At 38.9% G+C, this 26,602-nt stretch overlaps 1 protein-coding gene across 1 annotated transcript in view; it reads right to left on the reverse strand.

Annotated features, from left to right (window-relative positions):
- Window positions 1-23,448, reverse strand: part of LOC6506044 (ATP-binding cassette sub-family D member) — a 77,495-nt gene extending 54,047 nt beyond the window's left edge. The window contains exon 1 of the mRNA XM_044717743.1: window positions 23,182-23,448. The gene's annotated coding sequence lies outside the window, so the exon portion shown is untranslated. The remainder of the gene's footprint in view (window positions 1-23,181) is intronic.
- Window positions 23,449-26,602: the final 3,154 nt, after the last annotated feature.

Genomic DNA, 26,602 nt, shown 5'->3' on the forward strand with positions numbered 1-26,602 from the left:
AATTTGATAAATTTTTTTCCAAACATAGCCCTGCTCTGCTTCTTCATCGTTTTCTTGTTTCTTTTATTCTTGCTCAATAGAGATTCTTATCTCTAGTCTTTGCTATCTTACATCAAAGTCAAAACAAAAGCCGACATAAAGGTGGTGGATATTACAAAATTTAAATATTTATTCACCAGGCACACGTGAATCTTTTAAAATACCCTTGCAGACGTTCAAGACGATTTGTTCTGCCAACTTTTAGCCAGAGAACAATTTCGGCCAAGAATATCACCCAAGTACTGCGAAGAAAAAAATGACCAAACCTGAGTGAGTGTGTGAGTAAAACTCCCACATGTTACAGCCACTGACCAACCTTTCACCTCATCTTCCACGGCTTGAAAAAACTAATGTCCTTACTAACAATTACCTATCAGAATACTAGAGGGCTTCATAAAGCGCCGCTCCACCACTACCAACTTCTTGAAGCTAACATCTTTTGTCACGGATGGGTTGCGGAATGGCTTATAAAGAGACGTCATTTACATTGTTAAGCTTTGTCTTCAGTATTAATTCACTAGCACCCAATCTAGACTTCAATCCGATTTGGTTTCAATCCGATAAATTTCAAAATTGGTGTTTAGCAACTAACCTAAAGCTTAATGGATCGAAATGTAAACTCATGTCATTTTATCGATCTAGTCCTCACCATGTACTTTCTCTATGAACCTCCATAAACGCCTTAGAACCATAAACTGAGGTTAACAATCTCGGTGTCTTATTAGATTTGAAACTTAAATTTACCGACCATATATATACCATGGTTAATAAAGCTATGGGCGTGCTTGGTTTTATTATAAGATGGTTAAAAGCATTTAATGTCCCGTACATATTTAAAACATTATATACATCATTGGTCCGTCCTATTCTTGAGAATGAATCGTGTGTTTGGAGTCTTCCCCTCTTATCATAGTAGACTTTTATTAATCAGCTTACCATCATTAACAAACCGTAGAACGATGTCGTGTTTCTATATAATATTATTTATGATAATGTAGACAGCTATTTACTACCACGCGTAAATTTTAACGTTCCTAGTAGAAGGACTAGAAACTTTCGTTCTCTACTCCTCAGCCATTGTAGTTCGACATAAAGCCAACACGATCCGTTCAGGGTATTATGTTCGGGCTTCAATGGTCTCTACCACATCTCACTAACAATCTTTAATCCCTTATACCAAACGCCTTATCTGTGTGACACTCTTTCTCGTGATATCTTACTCCTTTTCTTCTCTTAAACTATCTCGGATCTATCCCCGCGATTCAAGCGGTACGTTATGCGGCAGAGTCTCTAGGTCGGTTGGACGGGAGGAAACCCTGGAACGTCAAAAACCCCCAATAATCGGGTGCGCTGACACTGTCACTATTGGTCACAGGTGACGCTTTTTTCACTTCCTCCAATATTCTGCTTCGGTATTCATCGCTGCATAATTTGCTAAAAACTGATTGAAAGGAGGGCTATTTACATCTTATCATCGCTTGTGGTTCCAAATCGTGATGTTGGGAGAGCCTCTTTGTTTATCTTCTTACTTTTTTTCGACGGGGCGTTTAATGGGAGGCTGACAGCTCGAGCTCACTTTTTGGCAAATGTTTCGTAACGTTTTGGACTTGAACGTAGAACGCATTGCTTCGCGGCGACGCTTCAGACAGTAATCCCTCTATATATTTACCTGTCACTGGAACCGCATTCACAGGTCCATTGTGGAGATTAAGGAAAATAATGGCTATCTGGGAAGCAATGCGATTGGGATATGCGGCCACTTGCGGCGGAGAAATGTTGATCTGGAACTCCCAATTTGAAACACACGAAGTTGGCAATAATATTGTCGTAGCTTATCAGCGAAAAATATCAGATTTTTCCACAATGCGCCTGTTACGGTTGTTCCGTCTCTTTCGCGGGACAGACGCAATTGATGCAGTAGGAGCTTGGTAAGATATAGTCTTTTTATTTCCAGCACTAGTAGAATTAATATTAATATTGAGACCCTTTTTGAAGTTTTTTTGAATTTTCGAGCCCGAGTGGTTTCCAATGACGCAGCTATCACATTGCCACATTAAATTTGGAATTTTTATGAGTAGTTGAATAGCCTAAGAGGGTAAATAAAAACTTGACCCTTTTTTTAACCCTTCTGAGTTCCAGGGAAGCTCAATTCATTGCATTGTTTTCAATATTATTGATATTAATAAACTTAGTGTAACAATCGTCAATTGAGTCATCCGAAAACAGGATACCCCATCAAAATATGCAAAAGAGGCATTTATCACTAAAAGGTTAGATTCATTCAAGTGATAATCAGAAATGGGTAAAGCGGAAGAAGCGGAATGGGTAGAAGCGGCAAAAAACTATAAAATTCAACATGTATCAAAAATGGCATATGGTGCATATCACACAGACTTAATGGTACATTGCATAATTATACTTTACTATTAACGACATTATTTAAAAATATAAGATCAAAAATTTTATATAAATCATTAAAAAGAGTTTTTGGTTGGGAGAAAGCCATATTAAAGGTATCATCCAAGAGCACTATTTTATTGGCACACATTGCTGGGACTTGGGAACATACAGCCTCGGGACTCTGGGTCTCGAGACCAAACAATAGAGCCCAAGTTTAAGTCGCCAGCTATCATCAAAACACTAGGGTCCTCCGTTGATGCAAAGCTCCGGCGATGTTTTCCATATGTGCTTTCAAATTTCATAAGGATCGACCCACCATATACTATTTACTGCTTTCATAAAACTTAACTATCGGAAACGTCACAACTTTGGTATTGTTTAAATTAAAAAGATAAATTAAAATGATCGACTGATCAGCTGCCATATAACTGAATAATCGGAAATGACACAACCTCGCTGATTTTAAAGATATAATTTGGGATTCCAGGTTTCAGTTTGGAGGGGTTTTCCACCAAAAAGAGGGGGCGGTGTGAATTCATAAAATCCACGGTCGCAATACGACGTGCAGTAATGCTATCTTTATTATTGGTCGGTTCATAATCCCATGTGGAGTCCTTGCTGAAGGAACCTGGTTATCCTTGGCAGTGGTCACCTCGATAATCTTTCCTTTACCTTGATAGTTTTTCACCAACCATTAAAACGACGTCTCTGATATCCAGTAAGGAAATCGTCATCTTCATTATCCAGAGACACAAATATTAGAGGCCGAGAGTTATAAATGTATTCGGCACTCATTAGTGTATTGCGAAGGGTTTCTTCGTTGAATTTGGCATGTGGGCAAACCGCCTTCAGCACAGTTTAAAGGGATCGAATCAGGCGCTCCTATGCTCCACTCATAAGAGTAGCGGCAAATTGAATCTCTAATTGATTTCATCGAGGTGTAAAAAACTTCTTTTATTAACTTATCCATGTCAAATTTTTCTGCGTCCTTAAATTTTCTCCGAAAATATTCATTTTGATGATGTATGCTTTTTCTATGTGGATAGCACGTTTTGTTTTTTTGACATGTCTTGAGCATTGATTAGTAAATGTTTCGCTTCCTCGATGTTACAGCACTTCAGAGGATTAGATGTCCAGTTCCTCAATTCGATTTCGACAGTATCTGTCAATTTATGCGTCCAAATAGTACGATTTGGTTAAGCATCGACGCCGAGCGGAATGTTTGTAGGACGACTGGGTCAACGTCGAAGTTGTCTTGTAAGTTTTGTTCAATTTCATGTTTTAAGATGTGGCAACATGAATGGCAAACTTACAATGTGGCGCATATGTTCTTGTTAACACTCATTTTTCTTGTTTTGTCGTTTAGTCGCTCGAGGATTTTTTCAGAGTGGCCAAAAAAGTCTTCAGTGTGTTTATTACCACTGGATTCATGTATCGTCGACGGTCACGTAACAAGGCAGAAACTCCTTCGGATTGCACTTAAACAGCGTCAAACACTGCTTTAAAGTGGTCTCACGGCGTTTGTTGTCCGGAATGAGCAAACGCGAACCCATCACGACGAACTGCTACCCCATCCACCATATTCTCCAGATTTGGACCCGTGTGACTTCTAATTGTTTCCAAACTTAAAAAAGTCACTCGCTGACAGAGACCTATTTTGCAGGCCTCGAGAAAACGTATTTTTCAGACGGGTTAAAGAAGTTGGAGCGTCTTTGGGTCAAGTGCATTGGCTAAAAGGAGATTATGTTGAGAAAAAAATCGCCACTATTCCAAAATTTTCGTTTTTCTTTTGGAGGTTAAGTACTAATCGGACCAACCTCGAGGTTCTATAAGTGGGAGCAACACATTTTGTGCAGCTGCCGGAGAAACTTGTCTATGCATATTAAATTGCCAATTGTTATACCCTTGCAGAGGCTATTATAATTTTGGTCGAAAGTGTGCAACGCAGTGAAGGAGACATCTCCGACCCTATAAAGTATATATATTCTTGATCAGGATCACCTCTGAGTCGATATAAGCATGTCCGTCTGTCTGTTTCTACGCAAATATCCTCTGCAAGGGTATAAAGATTGAAACAAAACAAGAAAAACAATTGTCTTAAATAGGATTTTAAAATCTGGCTTTGCGTGTCAGAAAGCAAAACGCTCTTCACTCTAGCCAAGCACTTTTTTGTTTGATGGCAACATTTGAGTTAATTATATTTAGTGTTTTAGTGCCCCCGTGAATAAAAAAACATTTCGTTTGAAAAATAAAAACAACAATGGATTAAAAGCTACTGCAACTGAAGTTCGCCTCAAGCTTCCGTTTTTTCGATATAAATCTCTAACATTTTTTTAGGCACTCCAAATATGGAAACTCATGGATCGATGGTTAAGATGTCTACCTGTAAAGGTCGTGAGTTCAATTTCCAGCAAAGAACGCTGCATAATGATATATATTTTTTTACTTTTTTGTTTTACAGTCTATATGTAAAGTATTATATTCAATAATTATTTTAATGAAAAAAATACAAACAGAGTTTTTTTCAAATTTTTACAAGATTTTCAAGATTTCTCGCGTCTACTCAACCGACTCTATTGAAATTTGACTCTGGTCTCCGAGATATCATTTACAAGGTATTATACAATTTTTGTTATATTACAACTATTTAAAAAAAAATGTCAAGAAATTTTCATCGAAATTTGAATTTTTTTATAAAAACGTCGCCTGTCGTAATGACCGCCATTTTGATAATTTTTTTTGATAATTTCAAAAAATGTTTATTAAATATGTATCTTTTTCTTAATAAAAAGTTTCATTAAAATATTTCATTTTTTATAATACTTTAAAGAAATGAGAATACATGATTAACATAACTGAAATCATGATTTCATGTTTAGCCCAATTAATTTACTATTTGAAGTGGTGCTCTTAAAATTTTGTTAGCTGTGACTGAAACATCCGATTTCAAACCGAATACACAAAATCTTACTACAAGCCCCTCTAATTCGACTGCATTATACTTTAATTTCAAATTTGAACCCTTATATATTTTTTTAATGTAATGACGGCATTGGATCCTTATATAAACAACTATTAAAAATAATATATTTGCCAAAATACCAGATAGAGGAACACTAAAATCCAAGTAAACATCCCAGTCAGCACTTCTAATAGATTCTGAATCCGAATTTTCAAAAGGGAAAGAATGCTGCGGAGAACAAATGAGGTGATCTGTCAGGAAATGGAGGCCCTGTATCATAAGGCGAAGGTTGTAGTGCGGAATAGAGATTCCGCGGTTCTGCACGGTTCACAACGCTCCAGGAGGAATTGAAGGAGCAGAGAGGTACTTCAGTCGTCTCCACCTGGCAAATTCCTTTTCCCTTTACGGCTTCATGTCAGGTGACTCCTGCTGACTTTAAGAACACCCTTGAAGATCGTCCCAATTGTCTTCTTCGTCAATTCTGGAACTTGGAAGTCTGCACTACACCGATCGTTCAGGCTACTAAGGAAGAGCTCGATTATGATCCCCCTTCGTCAGGCACCACGACCGTTTCGGAAGAAACTATTTTTGTGTTTCTCCCAGTTTCGCATGCGGTTTTTCAGGTTAAATCAGACCCAAATAAAATATTGAAAATAACATCCGCCTCGCTTTTTCTTATTAAATAAACCAATCTAAAACGCTTTCCATATTAACAAGATCTATATGGAGATGGATATTGGAGAAGGGTAGAGAGAAAAAACTCTCTTATCCTGCCACTCCCAGGTTGGCGGCGCAAGAGGATGACAAGCCGTCGACTTCCAAAGCGGGGCTTCCCTTGAATCCTCCGACCCGAGCGTGGACCCTTAGTTCAGGCTCAAAACCTAAAGGAATAAGGAAGGAGTCGGAAGTAAGTATCTGGAAGGTGAACACTTTGAAAAGGGAAATTCCTATTAAAAACCGAAGAAGATCGGTTTTCATCCTTATAAGGAGAGATCCATCAGCGAAACCCAGCTCCGATCAGGCCGCCATTATGAAATGACAGCCGGATTTATAGCCAAACAAGGGTGACAATGTCGGAAACCCAAAAAGTCGTCTGTCGCAGATAAAGTTCCAAGATCTCAGTAAAAAGGTAGTACCGGAGTCATTTAAAACTTTTGCCAAGGTAACTAGGGTTATCTATTCGGTGTTTTCGACAAAGACTTGTGGAGTAAGACCTAAACCTTAATGGAAAGTTCGTGGAAGGTGAAGAAATGGTGAAAAAAAACGGTCTCCCATTCGATAATGAGCGCACCTGTTGGTGCAGTAATGTGGAAGAGTTGAACGTAGCGGTAAAGATTTGGTCTAATGAACACGAAGAGAACTTGGAGAGGTACGCCCCTGAGGAAAGCGATGCTCATCATCATCAATGATGAAAGCACGGGGTACAAACCAAAGGATGAGTTCGTTTTAGGTTTTATCGCTACTTCAAAGCTCCTGGTAGGTAAAATGCGTACCTAATAAGTACGTATGTAACTCTTTTCGTCATATTTTCGCATCGTATTTTGTTAGGAGCCTGTTCGTAGGAATATCCGCAGTGTTTATGACATATAGAGAACGTCCAAGGTCGCTTATTTGTGGAGCACCAGCTTCAATGATGTAGTCGCTTGATATTGCTGCGTTACCTCTCTGAGAATACCCTATTGTAGAGGTACAACTCGTTTAGCTTGTGGTATATGTAGGCGAGTGCATTTTGAGTCCAATAAGGCAGACACGGTCGAAGGCTTGAAAAACGTCGAAGAAAATAGGGCTCCAGTATTCTCAATGTTTAATATATATCACAGTAGTAGGACTGATCTGTATTATAACGGAATTTTGTGGTCTTTTACATGCTTCGGTATCATTATAACGATAGACTTCTTCCACTTCTTTGGGAAATAGCTAAGATTAATGATTCGAATAGTTTTCAGACGACCTCAATAGCGTAGCTTGGAAGTTCAACATAGATTTCGATTGATTGAAGACTAATGTGAAGCCTATGTGGCTGAAACGGTGGCAAGAAAAATAAACTTGGTGCAGGATTATGCTGGATTTGGATGCGGCTCCAGCATCATGAAAGGTTTCTTAGTAGGGGGTTGTTTCCATCATAGCTCTTAGATTTGGGTGAGCTTTCTACAAAGGATTCAGTAGCTATGCCTTTTGCTGCCTGTTGCTGAAGAACCTAGCCGAGTGATGAAGTGGCTTCCTTATGGAATTCCTAAAGCTACGGGTCGAGATCTATATAGTAACTAACATTTTGTATTGTGTGCCTAAAGGGGAGTTCAGTTATATCAGAAAGAGCTTGCTAATAACAGTTAACCGTTTATACTTGTCGAAAAATAAGTCTCAATTATGGACCGTTTGAACAAACTGTCAGTAAAAAATCTTTAGATTCGGTTTTTAAGTTAAAAGTCTCACTCAGAGAAAAACCAATATTATACCCTTGCAGAGGGTATTATAATTTTGGTCAAAAGTGTGCAACGCAGTGAAGGAGACATCTCTGACCCCATAAAGTATATATCTTCTTGATCAGGATCACCTCCTGAGTCGATATGAGCATGTCCGTCTGTCCGTCTATCCGTCTGTCTGTCTCTCTGTCTGTCTGTCTGTGTGTCTGTCTGTTTCTACGCAAACTAGTCTCTGAGTTTTAAAGCTATCAAGTTGAACTTTGCACACATCCTTCTTTCCTTTGCAGGCAGTACATAAGTCGGAACGGCCGGGATCGGCCGACTATATCCTATAGCTGCCATATAAATGATTGATCGGCAATGGCATAGCTTCGTTGTTTTTCAAGTTAGAAGGAAAGCTAACTTCGGGCGGAGCCGAAGTTTATATACCCTTGCAGTTGAGTCGCAGTCCGCTAGGTGGCGCCACGCATCTTATATTATTAGATATATAGCGGATCGTATATAGTTGGCCGATCCTTATGAAACTTGGAAAATCGAATTATTTTGCCAAAAGAGGAATCCATTGAAACTCCCATCCTTCTAACTTGAAAAACAACGAAGTTATAGCATTTCCGATCAATCAGTTATATGACAGCTATAGGATATAGACGGCCGATCCTGATGACATTTAGCAGATCATATAAGTTGGCCCAAATTAGAATGCACAGAAAGTCCCATCCTTCTAACTTGAAAAACAACGAAGTTATAGCATTTCCGATCAATCAGTTATATGGCAGCTATAGGATATAGTTGGCCGATCCTTATGAAATTCGACAAATCAGATTGTTTTTCCCAAAATAGAATCTCTACCAAATCCCATCTTTCTAACTTAAAAAACACCAAAGTTATGCCAATTTCGATCGTTCTATGACAGCTATAGGATATAGTCGGCCGATCCTTACGAAATTTTGTACATAAGATATTTTGGTCAAATATAGCATGTGTAGAAACTCCCAACCCTCTAACCTAAAAAACACCAAAGTTATGGCATTTCCGATCAATCAGTTATATGGCAGCTATAGGATATAGTCGACCGATCCCGGCCGTTCCGACTTATATACTGCCTGCAAAGGAAAGAAGGGTGTGTGCAAAGTTTCAACTCGATAGCTTTAAAACTGAGAGACTAGTTTGCGTAGAAACAGACAGACGGACAGACGGACCGACGGACAGACGGACAGACGGACATGCTCATATCGACTCAGGAGGTGATCCTGATCAAGAATATATATACTTTATAGGGTCGGAGATGTCTCCTTCACTGCGTTGCACACTTTTGACCAAAATTATAATACCCTCTGCAAGGGTATAACAAGAAAGGAAAGCTAATTTCGGGCGGAGCCGAAGTTTATACACCCTTGCAGCTGAGTCGCAATCCAGTTATATTAGCAGTTATATTATTACATATATAGCGGATTGTATATAATTGGCCGATCCTTATGAAATTTGGCATATCGAATTATTTTGCCCAAAGAGGAATCCATTGAAACTCCCATCCTTCTAACTTGAAAAACAACCAAGATATGACATTTCCGATCAATCAGTTATATGGTAACTATAGGTTATAGACGGCCGATCTTTATGAAACTTGGCAGATCGGATAAGTTTGCTCAAATTAGAATGCATAGAAAGTCCCATCCTCCCATGCATAGAAAGTCGCTTAAATTACCCACCCAAGGGTCCAATTTTTTAGGAAAAACATTTTAGTTCACTTTGTTGTTACTACTTATATGATTTGAAGCAGGGGTGCCCGCACTGCTTATGACAGGGCAAAATTCAATACCTTAGCAAAAAATCACACATACATATGTGCGATAGTTTTTTTTATTTCCAGTCCAACAATGCCTTCGCACTAGATCGAAAAGTGTTGAAACTAAATTATGTGTTGTAAAGCTATGCAAAATTCTTATTGTAATGTGCCTTGCCTATGCCAGGAGCAACACACGTAAATGACTTTGTTCTACCCATATAACAGATCAATCCAACAAGAATGGAGGTTCCACCTGAGAGCAATGGGACCCTGTTTTACAAAGTATAGAATTGAAATCTACATAAAGGAATTATACAACATCCGTCCTACCTTTCTGAACGTTAAAAATAATTCAAATAAATTTTACAAAAACATTTATGGGAAACAAAATATTTAAAACAAACATACCTTATTTTCTTAGAACTAGGGAATACAAAATAGTGGAATAAAACAACAACAAAAAATGATAATAAAAGTAAAAAATCGGATAATTTTTTTTATTTGGCTTAATTTAAAAATTAAAAGTAAAAAATCGACGCATATATTATATTTAAATAGAATGCAATTGAAGCAATGCACGAAAAACAAATGTTGCCAGGTTTTATTAATGCTTTGATATTACTAAATAAGTTTTTTTCTGTTTTACTTATGCGCTAATGCAAAGTTAAAAATAACGAATTTAACATTTTTGCATATGAACTTGAAGAAATAAAAGTGGTGGGGTAAGTATTTTGACAGTACCTTTTAATGGACAGCCTTTGAACCATTGGTAGTCTTTCAATAAAATTATTTTTTGAATAACAAAGTTAATACGTAAAAAAAAGTAAATGAAAAAAATTTTAGTAAAATGTATAATTTCCTTTGGTTTCAATAACTTTTTGAAGGCGTCGAAGTACTGAATCGATTAATTTTTGGATGATCTCTGAAAATATCCCTTTTCAAATGGAAACGATCTCCCAAATTGTCTCATCTCTGGCTTTATTAAACAATACTGTACAATACTAAACAATACCACTAACCATACAACATATAGACTTCTCATTTCATACAACGAAAATGGACGCAAAAATTTCTTGCGACAGGCCCCCGGAGGCCCCAGAGAGAATCTTACTCTCATTCTTACGCTCATTTTTACGCTCATAATCTCATTTAACTTTTTTGGTTGTTCAGTCGCAGAGAGGCGCATCATCAAGAAGGTTCTTCTCCGGTTAAACCGATCTTTATATGTATGCGTGCTCACACATTCACACACACGGTTTCATGTGTGCGTTGGATTTCGTTTGGAAACCATGGTTGCTGCAGCTAAAATTTTTGATTTTTGTAACTTTACAGGCATGCTACCCTAAGAAAATTGGGGTATACATTATACGCTAATGATGAAAAAAATATGTTTTACATATTAATATTTCAACCTATATTTTATATTTGTTATGGAATACGATTAAGTGGTTGCTGTAAAATGTTTTTCACATATATATATGCATATGTCAACGAATGCATTAAAATTTATATATTAAGGTAGAAACAGGGTATATTTCAGTCGATTGCTTTTAAGTCGTTTGTAGTTCTGCCAGCGGATGGTGTTCCATACCCTTCTGATAGATGATTTTTGTGGAGTGAGAATAAACAAAAACAGCTGATTTTTTGTTTCCGTGGGCATCAGTAGGGTATGCAAGAACCATCCGTTTGAAAATAACAACAGTGAAATTTGGGTTTTAAATAAAAGCGACTGAAAGATACCCTGTTTCTATCTAAGTACAATGATTTTTAATTGTTCGTAAATATATAAATACGTAATTTCGTAAATATATATGTGAAGCATTTTACTGCTGCCATCTAATCGTATTCCTAAATATGTATAAAAAGTATGATATATAAAAATATATAATATAAAATATAATAAAATTTTTTCACAGGTATATAATAATGATAACTCCCATTTTCTTAGGGTAGCATGCCTGTAAAGTTACAAAAATCAAAAATTTTAGCTGCAGCAACCATGGTTTCAAAACGAAATCCAACGCACACATAAAACCGTGTGTGTGAATGTGTGAGCACGCATTCATATAAAGATCGGTTTAACCGGAGAAGAACCTTCTTGATGATGCGCCTCTCTGCGACTGAACAACCAAAAAAGTTAAATGAGATTATGAGCGTAAAAATGAGCGTAAGAATGAGAGTAAGATTCTCTCTGGGGCCTCCGGGGGCCTGTCGCAAGAAATTTTTGCGTCCATTTTCGTTGTATGGAATGAGAAGTCTATATGTTGTATGGTTAGTGACAATACTAACCAGACGACTCTGTGAATTTTTTGTATGTATTTTTGTATGGTAATTTATTTTTTGATGAATTGTACTCGAAGGAGCTTTCATCTGTTCGTAGTATGCTTCTCCAGAACTCCTTTGGCTTATGAAGATGTTTCTTTGCAGAAGACAGTCTTTTAAGTTTGTTTTGTAGTCTTTGAAGACAGTCTTATGAGGTTTTGTTATATATGGTACGTTCTTGGCTTTTAAAGTCTTAAAATCACATTTTTTTAATTGCCAACGGACTGTTTGCTAAGTCAAATCAAATTGATCTGCTGCAGATTGAGGCTTCAGAAAGTTTTTTTTTTAATTCCAGTACAAGGACTCGGACTTCACTGAGCTTCACTGTTTTTCGCTTAGCACCTGATCTTCTTAAATGCCGCATGTCATTATGCATTTCAAACTTTTTAATTTGGTAGTGCACAGTTTGCCGAGACACCTTAAACTTATTGGCAATGTATTTGACTGCTGCTCCAGGGTTAAATTGTGCTACCATTGAAGATCTGGTTAACTCGCTCCGATGCACTGTGGTCGATTTGGCATATCTAGCATCGTTTAATTCAATTTTCAATGTTTCGATAAAGTGTCCTCTATGATAAATTTTTGCTTCCAGTAGTTCACTGATAATATCGATATAAATTATTTTTATTTTCTATCGATAATCGAGCTGCAGTAATCTATCGAACATTGTTAACGAACAGTGTATCGAACGTGTTCCGATTCCCTGCCATTTCTTACACTGAAGTGAACTAACTATTATTTTCAAAAAAACATATTATATCAAATAAAGTGTTTTATATTGTGAACAAAGGTGTGTACTTGACCAAAAAAATGTGTTTGTGACCTGTGCTTATTTGTTGTACTTGGAATTCAATATATAACATATTAATATTATATACGTTTTTATGACGCAGAGACTAACTTTTCTCAGATCTAAACTTTTAACGCCTAACTTCGCCCGATCTACTCTTTGTTGATTACGTAAGTATAGATTGTTGCCCCCTAGAATTGACAAAACAAGTCTGCAACTTTGTGCAACTTAAAATATTGAAGTACTTTTCAGGAACGAACGTTTGGTCTGTGACCAAACGGGAAGTTTTTTTGGTGTGGTACGAAGAAAAAAAAAAGTGTCGCAAATTGTTAGCGGTAAAAAATCATGCGTTTGGAAACATTCTGAATAAAAAAGACTTCAATAATGATGAACACAAGGTAATACGATGTTTCATCAAAACCCATTTACTTTTCGAGGTTGCATCCATCATATTGGATCCGCCATTTTGAATTTTAAAAAACCAACTTCAGCTTTGGTATCATCGACTCGAATAACTCCTAGATACAATGTTTCATCAAAATCCATCAAATTTTTCAATATAATGTCCGCCATATTGGATCCGCCATTATTAATTTTTAAAATCTAACTCCAGATTCGTTATCAGCGGGCCCAAGAACCCCTCAGTAAATATTTTCATAAAAAATAAGCGTACCACTCTTTTGTAAATAGTTTTGTTCTGCTAGAAAGGCCAAATCGAGCACTGTGCAACGTTTTACCCAAGCTATTGAATAATTTTTAATAATTATAATTTATATTTTATAACAACGTTTAATATCATATAAAATACCGGTGACGAATTTGAATGCCAAGCGCAAAATAATTGCAATTTTGTACACCTATATAGCATTTCGTCACTAAAATTAATATTATATATTTTTTATTTTTATTTTTTTTTTATTTATTTTCAGCTTTTATTAAATAATTTTTTTTATCTTTTCAGTTTTAGTTACTTTATTCTTAGATATGGCCGTCAGCCAACGGGCACTACAGGGGGAGAAACGCATGAGTTCATGTGCCGTAACTGTGTACACCGCTGGTAGTGCGACTATACTCTCCACGTGAGGGCGGCTGGTAACAGGTCCCGGTAAGGTCATGTTTCTGCCGAGGACGCTGGCGAATCGTAGTCGGGCGGGGAGAAGAACACTCCCTTCCTGAAATCACCCCAATCCAAGGTGGAACAGCATATGCCGAGGGATGCATGTCCGGGGGGTGCACGGACGTTAATATGCGGACTCTGGGGGACCGGCCGACCCCTCAGTTTCAATCAGGCTTATCATGATAAGCGGGCTATGTCATGAGGGCTCCTTCCATCCTATAAGGATAGGAGGAGAGCGGCCTTCATTCTGATGAGGGCAGACCCATCGGCGGAATCCAACCCCGATCAGGCTCAGATAATGAAGTGGGCGAGGGAAATGCTGACTGACTTTCAGCCAGCAAAAGCGGGATTGAGACTGGATCCGAAGAAGCCGACAGGAGTAGGCGACTCTGCCAAGGATAGCGCACAAAGTGCGAAGAGGCAGAGGTCGACTGACGGTGGAGCGCCCCTAGCGAAGAAGAAGAAGGTGCAGACGCAACAGAGCAACAGATCCTTCGCCGAGGTTACTAAGAGTAGGACCATCATTGGGGTTGTTGACAACGGCTCCAAAGATGGCCTGATCCCCAAGGAGCTTTGGCGGAGGGTGGTAAATGAGCTGCATGGGCGCTTCATGGAGGAGATGCTCAAGAGCGGAGGACCTCCACCGGTCTGCAAAGACGCAGGGTGGTACCAGGGTAGCATCAATGTGATAGCGTGCCAAGATGCGAGGTCTGTAAGCCTCTACAAGCGCATGATTGCGTCGTTTGGAGAGGTTTTCCCAGGAGCCAGTCTGGAGGCGGTGGACTGGGACAAGATCCCCAGCAAACCGAGGTCCCGTGTATGGCTGACAGAGAAGCCGGCGGACGGGACGGACCTCAGAGGAGAGTGACTTGGCAAGGGCTCTTGGAGGCGTCGATATGGAGGAGGACTCACTGCTAGGCTCCGACACCGAGGCTGAGGTTACTGTGGTGGAAAATCTAAGGGATGTCCCTTACATTCCTGCAGATAATCCTCCATCACAGTAAGGTGGCATCAGTCGCCCTCCTGCTCCATCTCGCAGAGAGTGGAGCTGACGTGGCCCTCATCCAAGAACCCTGGATCCATGGAGACAGGATTCTCCGTTTGGGGGCGTCGGATTTCAGGCTGTGCACAGCCGATGTAACAGGTAAAAAGCGAGCATGCATACTCGCAAAAAAGAGCCTTAATATTTTCTTGCTACCAAATTTCAGCAATGAAGATCATGTAGCCGCATCGATAGAAGGCTCAGGCGGCCATCTAAGAATATGCTCGGCGTATATGGGTCATGACACTTAGGACCTCCACCGCTACTCAGGCGGCTTGGGGAAGACAGCTATAGGAAGAAAAGCAACCTACTAATAGGATGCGTTGCCAACGCTGATCACAGTCAGTGGGAAAGCACTGACACAAATGAGAGGGGTAAGTCAATCTTCGATTTCGAAATATCCTCAGCTCTAAGCTTCTAGTGGGTAAAAGAGGTTCAGAACCCACCTTCGTCGTCAAGAACAGGAGAGAGGTTCTTGACATTACATTATTCTCGCACTCCCTGGCTGATGCAATCACCAGCTGGAGAGTCCTAGACAAACACTCCTTTTCAGATCACCCCAGCTAGTTCATCTGCAGCGCAGTTTCCCTCGTGATCCCTGTGACCGGGAACCCAAATGAGGTAGATGTCATGCTGTTCAGCCATCTCGTTGAGAGATCTGCGATAATCATTGACTGACTGGAATTGGACGAGAGCCCGTCAAGTGCCTTGAGCGCTGCCTGACTATCTGAGAAGATACATGTTGCTACTACTTCAGCCTGGAAAACACTGCAGGGGTCATTGAGTCTGAAGGACTCCTTTAGGCTCAAATGCTCACAAAAGTAACCGCCTCACACCTGGCCGTTAAGTTTTGATCCATCTGTGTAGATATGAATGGAGCCCTCCGGTCCCGGTGTCCGGGCATTCCATTCCTCCCTCGAGGGGATGATGATTTTGTAATTAGTGGTGGGTTGGTCGACGGGCAAGCAGTAGTTCGTACCCCCCTCAGGCATGAAGTGATGCAGGCCAGCCTGGTGTGGCCAAAACTATTCTTACTCCATAGATTCGCCTCTCGCAGTCTTATTGTGGCTATCTTTACCCCCATCAGCTCTACTGGTAGTAGGTCAAGGATGATATCTAGAGCGTCGCTAGGCGTAGTGCGTAGACTACTTGTTATACAGACTTCCGCCATACGCTGCGTCTTCTTGAACCTCTCCCTGCATAAGGAGTTGTCAAGGGCTGGCCACCAGACCACAACTCCATAGAATAAGATTGGTCTGATGATCGCTGTGTATAACCATCTGACTATTTTGGGGGACATTCCCCATTTCAGGCCTACCGCCTTGCGGCAGGTATAGAGTGCTATTGCCGCTTTCTTAGTCCTATCTGCGGTGTTCAGCTTCCAGTCGTATACCTAGGTATTTTGCACTATCACTAAGAACAAGTGTTTCCCCTAGGAGCTTCGGAAGCCTTAGATTTGGTATTTTGTACTTCCTGGTAAACAGCACGAGCTTGGACGGATTGACTCCCAGCCCGTTCCTTTGCGCCCAGGCCGTCAGAACTTCGAGCTTCCCTGTCATTAGGTCGTATAGTGTTTGTGGGAATTTCCCTACGAAGGCAATAGCAACATCATCCGCGTACGCAATGATCTTACAACCGCCACCCTCTAAGGATCGCAGAAGGCTGTTAACCGCCACGTTTCAGAGTAGTGGTGAGAGTACATCTCCTTGCGGGGTGCCTCTCTTGACGTATCTTCGAATAGTCGAACCTCCAAGAGTAACCTCGACACTCCTGTTGACCAGGATCTGCCGTATTAGGTGAATTGATCGATCGTCTATTCCAAGTCCCGTCAGTGCATCAATTATTGAGAACGGCAAGATGATGTTCAAGGCCCCTTCTATGTCTAGAAAAGCAACAAGTGCGTATTCCTTAAAGTTGATCGCTCGCTCGGCGATCATAGTGATTTCGTGCGGGGCTGTTTCTGTTGATCGGCCCCTTTTGTAAGCATGCTGAGAGCATGAGATGTCCCTTGGGTTAATGGCTAGTTGGAGATGGAGACTCAAGAGTCTTTCCATAGTCTTAACCATACCAGTAGTACCATACCAGTAGTGAAGACTGTACTGAATATTTTCTTGATCCATTTCCTTAGGTTGAAACCGGCCCTGAATAACTGAGCCGGTATAACCGTATACCGTCTGGGCCCTGAGATTTGAAGGGTTTAAAACTATCTATTGACCATTAAGGATTTCTGCCACTAAGTAGGTAGTTGAGTGAGCCCTGGTGGCCCTGGCTACGTATCACCTGGGTTGTTCCTTCCGATGAGCAACCCAGGGTCTCCAGGGATTCCTGGCTTGAGTCGTCCACCGCCAATCCGTTCTTTCTTAGGCGGGCGGCCTCTGATGTCTCCGGGATGTTGGTGCAGAAATTGGCCCAGGCCTGAGTTCAGCTTTATAGGCCTCCCACGCCTCGTCTGTGTTGGTACGGTGCGCGTGGTTAAAGGCCCTAAGTGCATTTTTCTTGAAGGGGCTAACGACGAGGTCCACCATGGGGGCTTCTTCGATCTGCTGCTACCTATTCTTTTCTTGGGGCAGGCCCTGTGGTATGCTTTTGCGCTCGTCGCAGTAAGCTTATCTACCATGGCGTTGAGCCCCTCGTAAGTCTCGATAATCATAGTATCATTTTATAGAGCTCCCAGTTTGCCTTCCTAGGATTTCGAACTGCTTGCTTGATGAAGTTTTCAAAATTTACGGCTACCAACTACCAACCCTCTCCAACCGGAGAAAGAACTTGTAGGCATTCCCTTGGCTACTTGGAGGATAAAGTGCAGGGAGTTTTTTGACCTGGCAGCAAATAGGAAATGGAGTAATCTCCAGACCTAAAGAATTTCACTTCTGATCTGGCCGACACGCTCTCAGAAAAGATCGGCGAGAATCGGCTTCACTTCGGTGAAACCCTTGCCCTAGCGGTAGCACAAGGAGCCCTAGTGGCTCAAGTGGAAGCGGGGGGTCTTCTAAGTCCCACTAGCATCACCGCCCTAACCTAACCTAACCTATCTTTAGTTATTTTTTTAATTCTACCTTAGAATAAAAAGAAAAACATTAGCAAAAATCAATAAAATTATTTTCTTTGCTAAAAATTTCCCTGTCGACTAAAGGTCGCTTTTTCGAAAGCGGGCTGCTTATGGGGTGCATCCTGTATGAATCTTATTCAGCCGCGAGGCGCTAGCGATTTCACGGCCACGCTAATGTAATTGGAATGATACTTTTCCTATGTTGGGAGGCAAAGGCGGCCGCCAATTCAGGACGCTTTCAACGAGAACGCACGCCCCACTTCCGACTGGGTAGTTCAATTATCAATCGACTCGTATTCAAGAGAATTAGGATTAGTGATTAGTAAATTTAATCAAAAGAAATCAGACGCCAATGTTCCCAATAATAGCTCCAATTTATTTAAAATTTTAAATTTTTTATTTCCGGAAATTGCTCTAAAACTTAAAAACTTTTTAGTTCGATTCAATTATCATTTTTTTTTTTAACTAATATTAAAAAATTTTTCCTATTTGACCGAATTATGTTTTGTAGTTATAAAGTAGGCATTGGTAAAACGAAAAAAAAATTCTTAATAAAATATACACATCAATGAATGTACATACATATGTATGTGTATCAGCATTGCCAATTTGTGTTAAATTCCCCAAAGTGCGGGGAATTTTAAGTAGATTTTGGATTTATTGGGTATTGGCATTATGTGGGGAAAATGCGGGATTTTTACATTTTTTGACATCTTATTCTCGTTGGTAAATATTTCATCATTCAATATCGACACGACATCGACCTTTTTTTAAAAATATTATGAATAGCACATCTCTGTGACAGCACAAAAATTAGACGATGAATGGCGAGCTCACGCAATGCAATGCGCAAAGTTCAAAATAACATTGATGCTGAATGTTACTGGGGTAATGTGTTTCGTCTGAAAAACGCTGCGGGAGAATACCTGTTTCCAAATATAAAAAATTGTTATTTCGTTGTTGCCGATACTGCCTTTTTCAAATGCATCGGTCGAGCTCAAATTTAGTGTTCTTAAGAATTTAAAAACTGAAAATCGACTGAATACAGATACTGTTGTATCATTTATTATTATATTATTATATTATATTATTATTTAAGAGAAGAAATTAAAAAACTTTTAGAATGCTATGTATAATAATGAAAATGCGAAGTCTGAGTCTAATAATGCCTAATAATGAAAATGCGAATATTTATAATTAAAAATGGTTTTATTGTTTTTCAAGTATTCTCCAGAAAAACTTATACATTTTTGCATGCGCTCAAACCAATTGTCGAAGCTCTTTGTCCAATCCGATTGAGACACCTCCAAAACATGGTATTTGAACGCTTCAATAGCATCTTCTGGCGTCGAAAATCGTTGACCACGCATTTTTCTATTGATGTGCGGGAAAAAAGGAAGTCATTGGGTGCCAAGTCAGGGCTGTATGGCGGATGACGCATCAATTCGACATTTTGGCCGGTCAAAAAGGAGCTGGTTTGAGCTGATGTGTGAGAGCTCGCATTGTCATGGAGCAGAATGATCCGACTTCTCTTGTTCGTTTTTCTAATTTCTCCGAAGATTTCAGGCAAACAAATTGTGGTGTACCACTCTGAATTCGAAGACCCACACGGTCGATTGGTGTTTTTTGTCGGGCTCATAAGCATATATCCTTAATTTGTCACCTGTGACGATCTTATAAACGTCTTTTGAAACACCGCGATTGTATTTTTTTACACCAATCCACACGAGCCTTTTTTTGAGCGATTTTTAAATTGTGCGGGATCCAACGAGAACAACTTTTTTTTACGGCAAACTGTTCATGCAATATCGAATGTATGCTGATGGAAGAAATGCCCAAGGATGCCTGTATCTCACGGTATGTAACATGACGATCTTGCATAATCAGTTCATGCTCGGCGTCAATGTTCTCTGGAACAACGACTGTTTTTGGACGACCTTCACGACCTTCGTCGTTGAAGCGAGCGTCGGCCACGATTGAAATTATTATACCAGTTTTTCACAGTGCTATAAGATGGTGCTCCATCGCCATACAAAGATTTAAGTTCATCGATGCACTCTTGTCTTGTTAATTCACGTCGAAAGCCGTGAAGAATGATTGCGCGAAAATGTTCACGGGTTAATTCCATTTTCTGCCAAATCGATTTTTTCAAGTCACTGTAAACAACACAAATTATGGCCGTTAGAAAATTATTTTCTGCCAAATTGATTTTTTCAAGTCACAAATTATGGCCGTACGTCAAAATGTTCTGAGCACGTTTCTACTAAAACATATCAAACTTCCCAATGAAAACGTCAGATGGCGCCAGGCAACACTTAGGCCAGAAATATACAATGTACATATAAAGCAATCCTCGTATATTGAGTTAACAAATTTTGCCAGATATAAGCCATATATTAAAAATTGCGTCATCTCAAGGGCTATCTCCCCGTGCAACATAAATAAGATCAAATGAGCAAATTTAAATATCTTCAAATTTGGTGCAAATTTTAATAACTTCATTGATTATGAAGTTATAACTTTGTTAAATAAACAAATTATTTTTAATTTTTTAACGTAAACCCCAGGCGTTTTAAAAAACTGTAGAAAAAAAGTGGCTAATATTTTAGTAACGAACATTTCCAATTTTTTTCAGGATTGTCATGAATAAAATAGTGTCATCAGACAAACAGAAATGTAAAAATCAAATTTCTTGAATAACTTCTGGTCGGGTCGGTTGGGGTACCAATCAAAGCGTATTTAGGAGTAGAATGCAAATAAATATTCTATCTGGGGACAAAAATGTCCCCACCAGCCCCAATTTAGTGATTCAAAAGTTTTTACCCAAACAAAATGAGTATTGGAAATTGCTTGAACAAAAATTATTTAATTACAACAATACCTTTGGTATATTATTTATTCAGATCGGATGCATACAAAAAATTTTTAATTCTTCGGCTATGTATGGAGTCTTCTCGCGCCCGCCAAGGCATGTAGTTCGTCTCGCGTGCTTAAAAATATGAAAATATTTCCTTGAGGGGTTAGGTGGGTTTGGCAACAAAAAAAAAAAAATACTTTTTTTTTTATTTTTTTAGTAAATACTACAGAGTCTTAAGAATATTCCCACAAAGTCGATTCAAGTCGATTCGAATAAGACTTTCGGAGATACAGACCTGAAAAGGTGGACGCTCGAGGTCAGATATAGGCAGAGCGCAAACTTTAGGCGCGTTTTTTTCAAAACTGTGTTTTCGAAGTCGTTTGTCAAGATTTCTCGGAAACTACTCAACCGATCTTGATAAAATTTTGCACAGGCTTTCGAGATACGATTATCTAGAACTTGAACGAAGGAATTTTTTTCGTTGATTACAACTAATTAAAATAAAAAAAAATTTTTTTTAATTTCACCAAAATTTAATTTTTTTGCAAAAAAGTGTCCCAAAAATAAAATTTTCACTTGATTTTTTATACCCTTGCAGAGGGTATTATAATTTTGGTCAAAAGTGTGCAACGCAGTGAAGGAGACATCTCCGACCCTATAAAGTATATATATTCTTGATCAGGATCACCTCCTGAGTCGATATAAGCATGTCCGTCTGTCCGTCAGGCCGTCTGTCCGTTTCTACGCAAACTAGTCTCTCAGTTTTAAAGCTATCAAGTTGAAACTTTGCACACACCCTTCTTTCCTGTGCAGGCAGTATCGGTCGGAACGGCCGGGATCGGTCGACTATATTCTATAGCTGCCATATAACTGATTGATCGGAAATGCCATAACTTTGGTGTTTTTTAAGGTAGAGGGTTGGGACTTTCCACACATGTTGTATTTGACCAAAATATGTTATGTACAATAATTTCATAAGGATCGGCCGACTAAATCCTATAGCTGTCATAGAACGATCGAAATTGGCATAACTTTGGTGTTTTTTAAATTAGAAAGATGGGATTTGGTACAGATTCTATTTTGGGAAAAACAATACGATTTGTAGAATTTCATAAGGATCGGCCGACTATATCCTATAGCTGCCATACAACTGATTGATCGGAAATGCTATAACTTCGTTGTTTTTCATGTTAGAAGGATGGGAGTTTCAATGGGGGCTCCTCTTTGGGCAAAATAATTCGATATGCCAAATTTCATAAGGATCGGCCAACTATATACGATCCGCTATATATCTAATAATATACGATACGTGGCGCCACCTAGCGGACTGCGACTCAACTGCAAGGGTATATAAACTTCGGCTCCGCCCGAAGTTAGCTTTCCTTTCTTGTTTTTCCTTCGTTCAGTTTTTAGTTTTAGGTCTGTACAAAAGGAAAATATATGGTTTTTTCATTTCAGATGATTCTGTCAGTAATTGTGCTGTCAACGCGAAAGCACCTTTTTTGCCAGGAGTCATGGAAAATTACGTCTCAATGGCTAACTGTCAAATTTTTTTTTCTAAAAATTTCAGAAATTCTTTTTAAAATATGTATATTTTAGAAACCTAAAAGTTCCAATAAAATATTTCATTCTTTATATAAAAAAAAAATTTGTGAAAATAGGCCATTTTTTGGCCCTGCAAACCCACCTAAACCCTTAAAGATGCTGTCAAAATACTTATTCCACGTAAAAAAATCATTATTTGCATGCATTCTTATCAGGAGAAACACAACGCAAAAGTTAAGCGAAATAAAATTTGGCATGCTAAAAATATAATTTTTGTTTTATTCTTATTATTTATAATGATTTTGATATTGGTATTGGAAGGAAAGTTTCCCACTTATCCCAAAAACAACAAAATTTGTTTAAATGTTTTAGCATATATGTATGTACATATATTGAAATATGGCAAATATATGTACATGTGTATGGTCGTAAATTTTACTTTTTAGAATAAGTAAAAAAAATAAAGAAAATACCAAAAATACTACTTTTTGAGATCAAACATTCTCGACTGAGGCTCAAAATTCATCTTAGACTTTCTTTGTGTAGTATTCTTAAAGTACACACAATTTGGAAGCTTATCACGTTCTTATGTTTTAACGCCATACCGTTCTTGCCTGTTCTAATTAATATTACATACGTGTGTACTTTAAATTGGGTTAGATTAACACACTTATGCATTTATTAAAGCAATTGTATTTAAATATATAGTCATTTTACATGCGCCTTATCGTTTACTTTGAATTTAACATGAAGTGCATTTACATACATATATACGTATGTATATGTACATACACACATACATATATGTATACATCATTTATATATTTTTTAGACTTCCATCGCACTTACAATTGCAAGTACTTTTCTACATACATATGTATGTACACACACAATTTTTTAATGTGTAAATAATAATAAACTTTAACAATTTCTGATGTCTAATATCAACAATTCATGTTGTTCATATTTAATTTCATATTGTGGAATGAAAACCATTACAGATTCAAATATTTGTAATTCTTTTTTTAGGAATTGAACAAAACAGGCAAGAGAAAATCACTACCGAACGAAGACTGAACAACACTAGAGCTTAAAGCTTAATGCATGCAATAGTTTGCTTATACATATGTACATACATATGTATATGTATTTACGTAAAATACTCCCATACATCATGGCGGTCAACATGTTCAGAGACAAAATATATGTAAAAATTCGTAATTAATTTTTTGATAATACCAAACTTCAAGAAAGAAAAAATATTTTTTCGAATTTTTGTTTTTGTGTTGTAACAATAGTGCGGGTCGTTATACTCTTGCAGAGGGTATTGTAATATTGGTCAAAAGTGTGGCACGCAGTGAAGAAGACTCCTCCGAGCCTATAAAGTGTATATTCTTGATCGGGATCACCTCCTGAGTCGATATAAGCATGTCTGTCCGTCCGTCCGTCTGCTTATAAGCAAACCAATTGGGGCCGTATTTTCTGCCATTCGGCGGCTAATCGGCACAATAATTTGGCATTGTACAGCCCTGTGACCGTTTTGCCCTTCTCCAGGTGGTCAATGTAGATCACCCCTTGTGAATCTCAAAAAACGGTGGATATCACATTTCTGGCCGATGGGACAGTCTTCGCCTCTTCGGAGCAGGTACGTTGGGTGAAGTCCTCTGTTTCGAGTTGGTCTTTTGTGTGTACCACTGGACCCATGTATCGTCGACGGTCACGAAACTACACAGAAAGTAGAAGCTTCGAAGTGGTCTGAAGTGAGCAAACGCGGCACCCATCACGCCAACAGCTTTCTCATGCCAAAAATTTCATGCAGGGCCCACGCGGTCTTTTGAGATGCCTACTGTCTCAGCTATCTCGGGCATCTTCAATCGACGGTCTGTCAATACGATATCGTGGATTTTTGTCACGTTTTCCTCCGTTATAGCTGTTTTCGGAGCACCTGGGCGTGGCTCATTAAAAACCGACTTGCGACCACGTTGAAACTCGTTGAACCTATTTTTGACGGAGCGTCTAAGCGCTCTTTAATTTCGCTGTGCGATTTCCCTTTCAAAAAACTGCGTCCAACTCCACACGCAGTCAAAACAAAACTAAGAGTTCGATTCTGCTGAAATTTCGACAGTAGCCATCTACGAGAATTTTCTAGACGATAGTAAATATCTCCTGCGATAGTGACGCCATCGGGCGTTGAGACTCAGTACTTATCGGACTGCCCTCGTATATAGCGACCAGCCTGGTACCTTTCGAATATGTGCTTGCTGGGCAACATTTGGATAAGAAGCGAAGAGTATCTATAAGCTCTTCTGATCTATGTCACAGCACCCGAGGTGTAAGACGCAACTCCACGTAGAAAAGTGTCCTTTTTCGGGTACTTTCCATGACTTTCTCGAGCATATCGGCCGATGCGTCATGACACACAGCAAACGAAACCATGGAGTTTTTGCAGCAAGAATTTCCTGGGAGCGTTGTATAAAAAAGAGGCGATATCGACTGCCCGCCGTGTTCGCCGGATTTGACCCCGCCCAGGGATCATACTGAAGCTCGATGTGGTGCACCCTGTATATACTTTACATGGTCGGATATGTCTCTTTCACTGCGTTGCCAAAATAATAACCACTTCACTTTAAAAATTAAAAAAATAAAATTATGCCTATTAAATTTGTGGATACACTTTTTAATTTTTGTTGGCACCAGCGCCAAGATCTAATAACCCAGCTCTAATAGATGGCGCCAGAAACAGAAATCAGCAATATCAGCGGAAAGAATGACCGGAGCAAGCAAAACCAGCGAGCTGTGCAGAAACCCAGTACCAAGCGATCAGAGTCAGCACACCCAGAACTAGTACTTAGCACATAAATTCTTTAACATTTACCTTTTAGCTCGTATTTTCTTTAACATTGACCTTAGTGTGCGTAAGCCACAAAATATGTAATTCTCTGATCTTATAAAAGATCACCTGGTCCATAATAAAGACAGTTGCGAATACAGAGTGAATCGGTTCGTTACTCAGTATCTTAGAGTGCTTAGTACTTAGAGTGATGCTCCCGTGAAACAGACCGTCAGTAGGATATACCTATATGAAATCTCGGTTGATACGAGTTGATACTCGTGGCACTATACCTAACCTACCTCATGTAGACCGCCAGTAGAGCCTGCCAATATGTAACCATCGTTGTAACCAACGTAGTGGCCGCATAACACTCTACGGACGAACAATTATTTTTACCGTTAATATTGATAGTTTGATTGTTCACGAGAGGTGGCTGTTGTAGTTACACTAAGGCTTCTGTGGCCGAGTCGGTAGACTTTATCCACAATAACCTACATTGCTGAAGTCAGATTTGGTGACGAAAATGTGTTATATAAGTATACAAAAATACGCTTTAGGAAATATTCTTACATGCCACGTGTCCTTTGTTACCAAGAAATTACCAAGAGGTAATTTTATTTGATAATAGTTGTTTTCTAGTGTAAGCGTAAAACTGTAAACTTTACTTATTTAGAAAAAAAACTTTTAATGGTCTGAAAATCTTATGGTCTAGCAGATTACATTAGATTACCCTGACCCTGAAACTTTGGTGAATCAATCCTGTTGGGTGAATCAATCCTTTGGCACGACTATCCTGTTGGGATCTATTTCTCACATCATTGAGATGTTATTGAGAGAGATTATTGAACGTCTGAGAGACTGCGGGGCTGGGCAGTGGCATAAGAGATTGTCAGTTTCTTCCTCTTCTGCGTTCCTACAGCTGCGGCAGTAGTTGTTGTGGGATGCAAAAGTCATAAACCTTTATTTTCAAAATCTTATCAAATTTTATTAACGACGAGTTGATAAAAAGTCTGTCACGACTGTCTGTCTATTCACATTTTTACTCGGCGACTATTAAATTAATTAATTGAAAATGTTTTAGGTCGGACAACTATATCATGTAGATTTATCCGTATCGATCGACTATATTTCTTATAAAATAGAAGAAAAAACTTTAAAAATCACTTCAAAAAATATTTGCACCCAGATCTCACGAATGACGCTCTGGTAAACGTATGCTGAAAACCTTAGCACACTTTATTTTACAAAAATAAAATGTTATTTTCAAAGAGTTTACACATTTTTTTTTTGTTTTTTTTTTAAGCTTGATTTTATTTATTGGATCTTCTCTTTATGAGTCTAACAATAATGTTGCAAATCTTAAAATAATACGTTAACTAACAGTTTAATTTAACTGAATAGAGACTACATGGTCCTAATAATTAGCGCTGGATTGGA

This window comes from Drosophila ananassae (assembly GCF_017639315.1).
Source record: "Drosophila ananassae strain 14024-0371.13 chromosome 4 unlocalized genomic scaffold, ASM1763931v2 tig00000061, whole genome shotgun sequence".
Lineage (NCBI taxonomy): Eukaryota > Metazoa > Arthropoda > Insecta > Diptera > Drosophilidae > Drosophila > Drosophila ananassae.